We start from the raw sequence: 10,652 nt of genomic DNA on the forward strand, positions 1-10,652 counted from the left end.
GACGGCCTACAGGGAGGGAGGTGAGGGCCCTCGGAGTGTGGTGTCAGGAAAATAACCTCACACTCAACGTCAACAAAACTAAGGAGATGATTGTGGACTTCAGGAAACAGCAGAGGGAACACCCCTATCCCATCGATGGATCAGTAGTGGAGAGGGTAGCAAGTTTTAAGTTCCTCGGCATATACATCACAGACAAACTGAATTGGTCCACTCACTCTGACAGCGTCGTGAAGAAGGCGCAGCAGCGCCTCTTCAACCTCAGGAGGCTGAAGAAATTCGGCTTGTCACCAAAAGCACTCACAAACTTCTACAGATGCACAATCGAGAGCATCCTGGCGGGCTGTATCACCGCCTGGTACGGCAACTGCTCCGCCCTCAACCGTAAGGCTCTCCAGAAGGTAGTGAGGTCTGCACAACGCATCACCGGGGGCAAACTACCTGCCCTCCAGGACACCTACACCACCCGATGTTACAGGAAGGCCATAAAGATCATCAAGGACTTCAACCACCCGAACCACTGCCTGTTCACCCCGCTATCATCCAGAAGGCGAGGTCAGTACAGGTGCATCAAAGCTGGGACCGAGAGACTGAAAAACAGCTTCTATCTCAAGGCCATCAGACTGTTAAATAGCCACCACTAACATTGAATGGCTGCTGCCAACACACTGTCATTGACACTGACCCAACTCCAGCCACTTTAATAATGGGAATTGATGGGAAATGATGTAAATATATCACTAGCCACTTTAAACAATGCTACCTTATATAATGTTACTTACCCTACACTATTCATCTCATATGCATATGTATATACTGTACTCTAGATCATCGACTGCATTCTTATGTCACTAGCCACTTAAACTATGCCACTTTGTTTACTTTGTCTACATACTCATCTCATATGTATATACTGTACTCGATACCATCTACTGTATGCTGCTCTGTACCATCACTCATTCATATATCCTTATGTACATATTCCTTATCCCCTTACACTGTGTATAAGACAGTAGTTTTGGAATTGTTAGTTAGATTACTTGTTGGTTATCACCGCATTGTCGGAACTAGAAGCACAAGCATTTCGCTACACTCGCATTAACATCTGCTAACCATGTGTATGTGACAAATACAATTTGATTTGATGATTTGATTTGAAACACGAACAATGTAGGTGAATGGATGATCTCTGCATGTGTGGTTCCCACCATGAAGCATGGCGGTAGAGGTGTGATGGTGCTTTGCTGGTGACACTGTTCGTGATTTATTTAGAATTTAAGGCACACTTAACCAGCATTGCTACCAATGCATTCTGCAGCGATACACCACACCATCTGGTTTGCACTTAGTGGAACTATCATTTGTTTTTCAAGCATTTTTCAGCATCAAGAGCGATATCGTTGATATATACAGAGAGGAGAGTCGGCCCGAGAATTGAACCCTGTGGCACCCCATAGAGACTGCCAGAGGTCCGGACAACAGGCCCTCCGATTTGACACACTGAACTCTATCAGAGAAGTAGTTGGTAAACCAGGCGAGGCAATCATTTGAGAAACCAAGGCTGTCGAGTCTGCCAATAAGAATGTGGTGATTGACAGAGTCAAAAGCCTTGGCCAGGTTTGTACCAGGGTCATCTCTGAGCCACAAGACGGTGTTAGACTACTGAGCTAAAGCCTATCATTAGCTTCCTCCTTTACACTCAGCCTCTCTCTCTTTCCCACACAGATGAAAGGAACCAGACAGTGGCCTGGGTTCTTATGGGATGTTTTGCTGGAGTTATCATACTGTTATTTGCTGGAGAGAGGTGTGTATGGGGGGGGTGGTCCACACAGTGGCCTGGGTTCTTATGAGATGTTTTGCTGGAGTTATCATACTGTTATTTGCTAGAGAGAGGTGTGTATGGGGGGGGGGGGGGGTCCACACAGTGGCCTGGGTTCCTGTGGGATGTTTTGCTGGAGTCATCATACTGTTACTTGCTGGAGAGAGGTGTGTATGGAGGGGGTGGTCCACACCGTTTTTCAGTTTAGTCAAGGTTACTGAGACATTGTAGGTCACTGAATGTATATAAATGATTATTTTGTGAATTTGTACGTATTGCTAAAGATATCTGTTTGGTATTTCAGTTACAGATGTGTTGACAGGAGCAGGAATAGGACCCAACGAATCTGTTTTAAAAGTTTCATTTTTAAAGCATTGTAATGGGCAAGTGGCTTGAGATAGTCTTGTATTACATTCTGAGACAGTTTTAGTCCAGCAGTGGATCTCTTGCTGTGGAAGCTAGATTCCCATAGCTGCACTTTTAGTCTACGATGAGTGACCAGGCATATTAACACACATACAAATGTACAGTATACAAACTCATATTACTATGTTGGGGGGGAAATGACTCATCTGTGGTCTGTTGAGTAATAGTGTCACCTGGTAGTGGAGACGGTGTGATACTATTTGTGTTTCTAGTTTTCTAGTTACTGTAAAGATGGGTGAAATATTTCTGTATCAGACAGCACACAGACACATGACATTCCTTTCCCCCTCTCTTTCACTAGTTCCTAACAGTTCATACCAGTTCACTTCCTGTCGTATGCTGCAACAGATATAGTTCCTCTCCCTCCCTCCCAGCTATACCAGGGAAGTCCTTGTGTGATTTATGAATGGCTAGATATTGAACCAGAGAGGATGTGACATCAGTTCCCAGCCACACCTACTCACACCCCTCTGCCAAGACATTGTCTGTTAAACAAGTATTATTATAATACATCATTATATATCTAGTAATATAAACATAATATACATGTTGTACATAGTAGAACATGAAATATGATTATGATATGTATTACCGTTTTCCAGTTAGTCACTGAGGAAGTGACTCATGGATCCAATGTCAGGCTTTTAGTAGATTCAATTGACCCATAGACACGGATTTAAAGTTTCCCCCTAATGAAGTAGGGTTCGGGAAGCTGATCCTAGATCTGTGCCTATGGGCTCGTCTGACCCAGATTTGAGTGTTGTCTTTAGGTCAGCTAATGCTTATAGTGAGGGATGTAGGACTGGCATCTTTCCACATCTTATATTGGTTTATATTCTATGTGAGCACAAAGCAAATAGCCAGATTCCAAACTGCTACCTTGCTGCTCTCCTTAGGGGAGCTTGTTGACTTCCCTTTGTGGATCTGAAAGGACAACTACAAGTGGAAGGCTAAGGGTGTGTTAGACCTGCAGGAGAAGTTCAAATGGGGCTAGAGAATCATAACTGCTGTTGTAGAAATACTGACAGGATATATAACACATTATTAGGCTTCTGACATGACAAGAAAATTACTTATTTTTGTTCAATTTCATAATGAATGATACTGACTGTATTTGTTCATGTGATTTTTATTTTATTTTATTGAATCATTACTCATGTGTTTAACACTCATTTGTTTGCTTTGCTAAAACCTGCTCAACAACTTGTATTAAAACATCCTGCTATTCATCTCTGTGTGTCTTGTTGGTTTAATCTGTTTTCCCTTGATTGATTTAATTCATTTGTAACTGTACTCCACTCAGACTGTGTTATTTAGATATAATTTAAGAGCCATTCTTTAAATGTATCCCCTGGTGTATTAACTTGGTTTATGTGTATTATCTGACCCCTGTATGTCCTTGCCGTGTCTGAATCCTGGCTCAGGAAGGCCACCAAAAATTCTGAGATTTCCATACCCAACTATAACATCTTCCGTCAAGATAGAACTGCCAAAGGGGGAGGAGTTGCAGTCTACTGCAGAGATAGCCTGCAAAGTAATGTCATACTTTCCAGGTCCATACCCAAACAGTTCGAACTACTAATTTTGAAAATTACTCTCTCCAGAGATAAGTCTCTCACTGTTGCCGCCTGCTACCAACCCCCCTCAGCTCCCAGCTGTGCCCTGGACACCATTTGTGAATTGATCGCCCCCCATCTAGCTTCAGAGTTTGTTCTGTTAGGTGACATTTACATGACATTTAAGTCATTTAGCAGACGCTCTTATCCAGAGCGACTTACAAATTGGTGCATTCACCTTATGACATCCAGTGGAACAGCCACTTTACAATAGTGCATCTAAATCTTTTAAGGGGGGGTGAGAAGGATTACTTTATCCTATCCTAGGTATTCCTTAAAGAGGTGGGGTTTCAGGTGTCTCCGGAAGGTGGTGATTGACTCCGCTGTCCTGGCGTCGTGAGGGAGTTTGTTCCACCATTGGGGGGCCAGAGCAGCGAACAGTTTTGACTGGGCTGAGCGGGAACTGTGCTTCCTCAGTGGTAGGGAGGCGGGCAGGCCAGAGGTGGATGAACGCAGTGCCCTTGTTTGGGTGTAGGGCCTGATCAGAGCCTGGAGGTACTGAGGTGCCGTTCCCCTCACAGCTCCGTAGGCAAGCACCATGGTCTTGTAGCGGATGCGAGCTTCAACTGGAAGCCAGTGGAGAGAGCGGAGGAGCGGGGTGACGTGAGAGAACTTGGGAAGGTTGAACACCAGACGGGCTGCGGCGTTCTGGATGAGTTGTAGGGGTTTAATGGCACAGGCAGGGAGCCCAGCCAACAGCGAGTTGCAGTAATCCAGACGGAGATGACAAGTGCCTGGATTAGGACCTGCGCCGCTTCCTGTGTGAGGCAGGGTCGTACTCTGCGGATGTTGTAGAGCATGAACCTACAGGAACGGGCCACCGCCTTGATGTTAGTTGAGAACGACAGGGTGTTGTCCAGGATCACGCCAAGGTTCTTAGCGCTCTGGGAGGAGGACACAATGGAGTTGTCAACCGTGATGGCGAGATCATGGAACGGGCAGTCCTTCCCCGGGAGGAAGAGCAGCTCCGTCTTGCCGAGGTTCAGCTTGAGGTGGTGATCCGTCATCCACACTGATATGTCTGCCAGACATGCAGAGATGCGATTCGCCACCTGGTCATCAGAAGGGGAAAGGAGAAGATTAATTGTGTGTCGTCTGCATAGCAATGATAGGAGAGACCATGTGAGGTTATGACAGAGCCAAGTGACCTGGTGTATAGCGAGAATAGGAGAGGGCCTAGAACAGAGCCCTGGGGGACACCAGTGGTGAGAGCACGTGGTGAGGAGACAGATTCTCGCCACGTCACCTGGTAGGAGCGACCTGTCAGGTAGGACGCAATCCAAGCGTGGGCCGCGCCGGAGATGCCCAACTCGGAGAGGGTGGAGAGGAGGATCTGATGGTTCACAGTATCGAAGGCAGCCGATAGGTCTAGAAGGATGAGAGCAGAGGAGAGAGAGTTAGCTTTAGCAGTGCGGAGGGCCTCCGTGATACAGAGAAGAGCAGTCTCAGTTGAATGACTAGTCTTGAAACCTGACTGATTTGGATCAAGAAGGTCATTCTGAGAGAGATAGCGGGAGAGCTGGCCAGGACGGCACGTTCAAGAGTTTTGGAGAGAAAAGAAAGAAGGGATACTGGTCTGTAGTTGTTGACATCGGAGGGATCGAGTGTAGGTTTTTTCAGAAGGGGTGCAACTCTCGCTCTCTTGAAGACGGAAGGGACGTAGCCAGCGGTCAGGGATGAGTTGATGAGCGAGGTGAGGTAAGGGAGAAGGTCTCCGGAAATGGTCTGGAGAAGAGAGGAGGGGATAGGGTCAAGCGGGCAGGTTGTTGGGCGGCCGGCCGTCACAAGACGCGAGATTTCATCTGGAGAGAGAGGGGAGAAAGAGGTCAGAGCACAGGGTAGGGCAGTGTGAGCAGAACCAGCGGTGTCGTTTGACTTAGCAAATGAGGATCGGATGTCGTCGACCTTCTTTTCAAAATGGTTGACGAAGTCATCTGCAGAGAGAGGGAGGAGGGGGGGAGGGGGAGGAGGATTCAGGAGGGAGGAGAAGGTGGCAAAGAGCTTCCTAGGGTTAGAGGCAGATGCTTGGAATTTAGAGTGGTAGAAAGTGGCTTTAGCAGCAGAGACAGAAGAGGAAAATGTAGAGAGGAGGGAGTGAAAGGATGCCAGGTCCGCAGGGAGGCGAGTTTTCCTCCATTTCCGCTCGGCTGCCCGGAGCCCTGTTCTGTGAGCTCGCAATGAGTCGTCGAGCCACTGAGGCGGGAGGGAGGACCGAGCCGGCCTGGAGGATAGGGGACATAGAGAGTCAAAGGATGCAGAAAGGGAGAGAGGAGGTTGAGGAGGCAGAATCAGGAGATAGGTTGGAGAAGGTTTGAGCAGAGGGAAGAGATGATAGGATGGAAGAGGAGAGAGTAGCGGGGGAGAGAGAGCGAAGGTTGGGACGGCGCGATACCATCCGAGTAGGGGCAGTGTGGGAAGTGTTGGATGAGAGCGAGAGGGAAAAGGATACAAGGTAGTGGTCGGAGACTTGGAGGGGAGTTGCAATGAGGTTAGTGGAAGAACAGCATCTAGTAAAGATGAGGTCGGCGTATTGCCTGCCTTGTGAGTAGGGGGAAGGTGAGAGGGTGAGGTCAAGAGGAGAGGAGTGGAAAGAAGGAGGCAGAGAGGAATGAGTCAAAGGTAGATGTGGGGAGGTTAAAGTCGCCCAGAACTGTGAGAGGTGAGCCGTCCTCAGGAAAGGAGCTGATCAAGGCATCAAGCTCATTGATGAACTCTCGAGGAACCTGGAGGGCGATAAATGATAAGGATGTTAAGCTTGAAAGGGCTGGTAACTGTGACAGCATGGAATTCAAAGGAGGCGATAGACAGATGGGTAAGGGGAGAAAGAGAGAATGACCACTTGGGAGAGATGTGGATCCCGGTGCCACCACCCCGCTGACCAGAAGCTCTCGGGGTGTGCGAGAACACGTGGGCGGACGAAGAGAGAGCAGTAGGAGTAGCAGTGTTATCTGTGGTGATCCATGTTTCCGTCAGTGCCAAGAAGTCTAGGGACTGGAGGGAGGCATAGGCTGAGATGAACTCTGCCTTGTTGGCCGCAGATCGGCAGTTCCAGAGGCTACCGGAGACCTAAACTGGGATATGCTTAACACCCCGGCAGTCCTACAATCTAAGCTAGATGCCCTCAATTTCGAACAAATCATCAAGGAACCCACCAGGTACAACCCTAACTCTGTAAACAAGGGCACCCTCATAGACGTCATCCTGACCAACTGGCCCTCCAAATACACCTCCGCTGTCTTCAACCAGGATCTCAGCGATCACTGCCTCGTTGCCTGTATCCGCTACGGAGACGCAGTCAAACGACCACCCCTCATCACTGTCAAACGCTCCCTAAAACACTTCTGTGAGCAGGCCTTTCTAATCGACCTGGCCCGGGTATCCTGGAAGGACATTGACCTCATCCCGTCAGTTGAGGATGCCTGGTCATTCTTTAAAAGTAACTTCCTCACCATTTTAGATATGCATGCTCCGTTCAAAAAATGCAAAACTAAGAACAGATATAGCCCTTGGTTCACTCCAGACCTGACTGCCCTCGACCAGCACAAAAACATCCTGTGGCGGACTGCAATAGCATCGAATAGTCCCAATATGCAACTGTTCAGGGAAGTCAGGAACCAATACACGCAGTCAGTCAGGAAAGCTAAGGCCAGCTTCTTCAGGCAGAAGTTTGCATCCTGTAGCTCCAACTCCAAAAAGTTCTGGGACACTGTGAAGTCCATGGAGAACAAGAGCACCTCCTCCCAGCTGCCCACTGCACTGAGGCTAGGTAACACGGTCACCACCGATAAATCCAGGATTATCGAAAACTTCAACAAGCATTTCTCAACGGCTGGCCATGCCTTCCGCCTGGCTACTAAAACCTCGGCCAACAGCTCCGCCCCCCCCGCAGCTACTCGCCCAAGCCTCTCCAGGTTCTCCTTTACCCAAATCCAGATAGCAGATGTTCTGAAAGAGCTGCAAAACCTGGACCCGTACAAATCAGCTGGGCTTGACAATCTGGACCCTCTATTTCTGAAACTATCCGCCGCCATTGTCGCAACCCCTATTACCAGCCTGTTCAACCTCTCTTTCATATCGTCTGAGATCCCCAAGGATTGGAAAGCTGCCGCAATCATCCCCCTCTTCAAAGGGACCCAAACTGTTACAGACCTATATCCATCCTGCCCTGCCTATCTAAGGTCTTCGAAAGCCAAGTCAACAAACAGGTCACTGACCATCTCGAATCCCACCGTACCTTCTCCGCTGTGCAATCTGGTTTCCGAGCCGGTCACGGGTGCACCTCAGCCACGCTCAAGGTACTAAACGATATCATAACCGCCATCGATAAAAGACAGTACTGTGCAGCCGTCTTCATCGACCTTGCCAAGGCTTTCGACTCTGTCAATCACCATATTCTTATCGGCAGACTCAGTAGCCTCGGTTTTTCGGATGACTGCCTTGCCTGGTTCACCAATTACTTTGCAGACAGAGTTCAGTGTGTCAAATCGGAGGGCATGCTGTCCAGTCCTCTGGCAGTCTCTATGGGGGTGCCACAGGGTTCAATTCTCGGGCCGACTCTTTTCTCTGTATATATATATCAATGATGTTGCTCTTGCTGCGGGCGATTCCCTGATCCACCTCTACGCAGACGACACCATTCTATATACTTCCGGCCCGTCCTTGGACACTGTGCTATCTAACCTCCAAACGAGCTTCAATGCCATACAACACTCCTTCCGTGGCCTCCAACTGCTCTTAACCTCATAGTCCGACCAAACCCGTATGCGGTAGCGTAACTACAGCCTCAAGCTCATTAGCATAACGCAACGTTAGCGATTTCTAAAAATCGCAAATGAAATGAAATAAATATGCCTGTTCTCAAGCTTATCCTTTTCTTAACAATCCTGTCGTCTCAGATTTTCAAAATATGCTTTAGAACCAGAGAAAATCACTAATTTGTGTAAGAGTGGTGATAGCTAGCTTAGCATTAGCGTTAGCATTTAGCACGCAACATATTCACAAAAACCAGCCAAGGAATCAAATAAAATAATTTACCTTTGAACAACTTCAGATGTTTCAATGAGGAGACTCTCAGTTACATAGCAGATGTCCAGTTTTTCCTGAAAGATTCTTGTGTAGGACACATCGTTCCCTTTTGTTACTATGCATATGGCTACCGAAACTAACCGAAAATTCAGTCACCTACATGTCGAACTTTTTTCCGAATTAACTCCATAATATCGACTGAAACATGGAAAACGTTGTTTGAATCAATCCTGAAGGTGGTTTGTCATATTTCTCTCCATTGAAAGCACCGTCCTTGTAGCCTGGTTTGTTCTGAGATTTGAATGGAAAAATACCGGGACCTGACTTTTGCGCACCGATTGCCACGCAGACACCAAGCGGGACACCTGGTAAATGTAGTCCCTTATGGTCAATCTTCCAATGATATGCCTACAAATACGTCACAATGCTGCAAAGACCTTGGGGAAACAAGAGAAAGAGTCCGTTCATTCCTGTCGCATTCACAGCCATATAAGGCGATCATGGAAAACGTAGCCTCAGAAATCCTGTGCATTTCCTGGTCGGTCATACATCTTGGTTTTGCCCGAAGCATTTGTTCTAAGGGACTCACAGTGAAAATCTTTGCATTTCTGGAAACGTAAGACTGTCTTCTTTCCAAAACTATCAATTCCAAGCATATTCGAGCATCTTTTCGTGACAAAATATTGCGCTTAAAACGGGCACGTCTTTTTATCCAAAAATGAAATACTGCCCCTAGAGTCTTAACAGGTTAAACGCTAGTAAAACCAAATGCATGCTTTTCAACCGATCGCTGCCTGCACCCGCATGCCCGACTAGCATCACCACCCTGGATGGTTCCGACCTTGAATATGTGGACATCTATAAGTACCTCGGTGTCTGGCTAGACTGCAAACTCTCCTTCCAGACTCACATCAAACATCTCCAATCGAAAATCAAATCAAGAGTCGGCTTTCTATTCCGCAACAAAGCCTCCTTCACTCACGCCGCCAAGCTTACCCTAGTAAAACTGACTATCCTACCGATCCTCGACTTCGGCGATGTCATCTACAAAATGGCTTCCAACACTCTACTCAGCAAACTGGATGCAGTCTATCACAGTGCCATCCGTTTTGTCACCAAAGCACCTTATACCACCCACCACTGCGACTTGTATGCTCTAGTCGGCTGGCCCTCGCTACATATTCGTCGCCAGACCCACTGGCTCCAGGTCATCTACAAGTCCATGCTAGGTAAAGCTCCGCCTTATCTCAGTTCACTGATCACGATGGCAACACCCATCCGTAGCACGCGCTCCAGCAGGTGTATCTCACTGATCATCCCTAAAGCCAACACCTCATTTGGCCGCCTTTCATTCCAGTTCTCTGCTGCCTGTGACTGGAACGAATTGCAAAAATCGCTGAAGTTGGAGACTTTTATCTCCCTCACCAACTTCAAACATCTGCTATCTGAGCAGCTAACCGATCGCTGCAGCTGTACATAGTCTATTGGTAAATAGCCCACCCATTTTCACCTACCTCATCCCCATACTGTTTTTAGTTATTTACTTTTCTGCTCTTTTGCACACCAATATCTCTACCTGTACATGACCATCTGATCATTTATCACTCCAGTGTTAATCTGCAAAAAATGTATTATTCGCCTACCTCATGCCACACAATGTATATAGACTCCCCCTTTTTTTCTACTGTGTTATTGACTTGTTAATTGTTCACTCCATGTGTAACTCTGTGTTGTCTGTTCACACTGCTATGCTTTATCTTGGCCAGGTC

Source organism: Oncorhynchus nerka, linkage group LG3, assembly GCF_034236695.1.
Source record: "Oncorhynchus nerka isolate Pitt River linkage group LG3, Oner_Uvic_2.0, whole genome shotgun sequence".
Taxonomy (NCBI): domain Eukaryota; kingdom Metazoa; phylum Chordata; class Actinopteri; order Salmoniformes; family Salmonidae; genus Oncorhynchus; species Oncorhynchus nerka.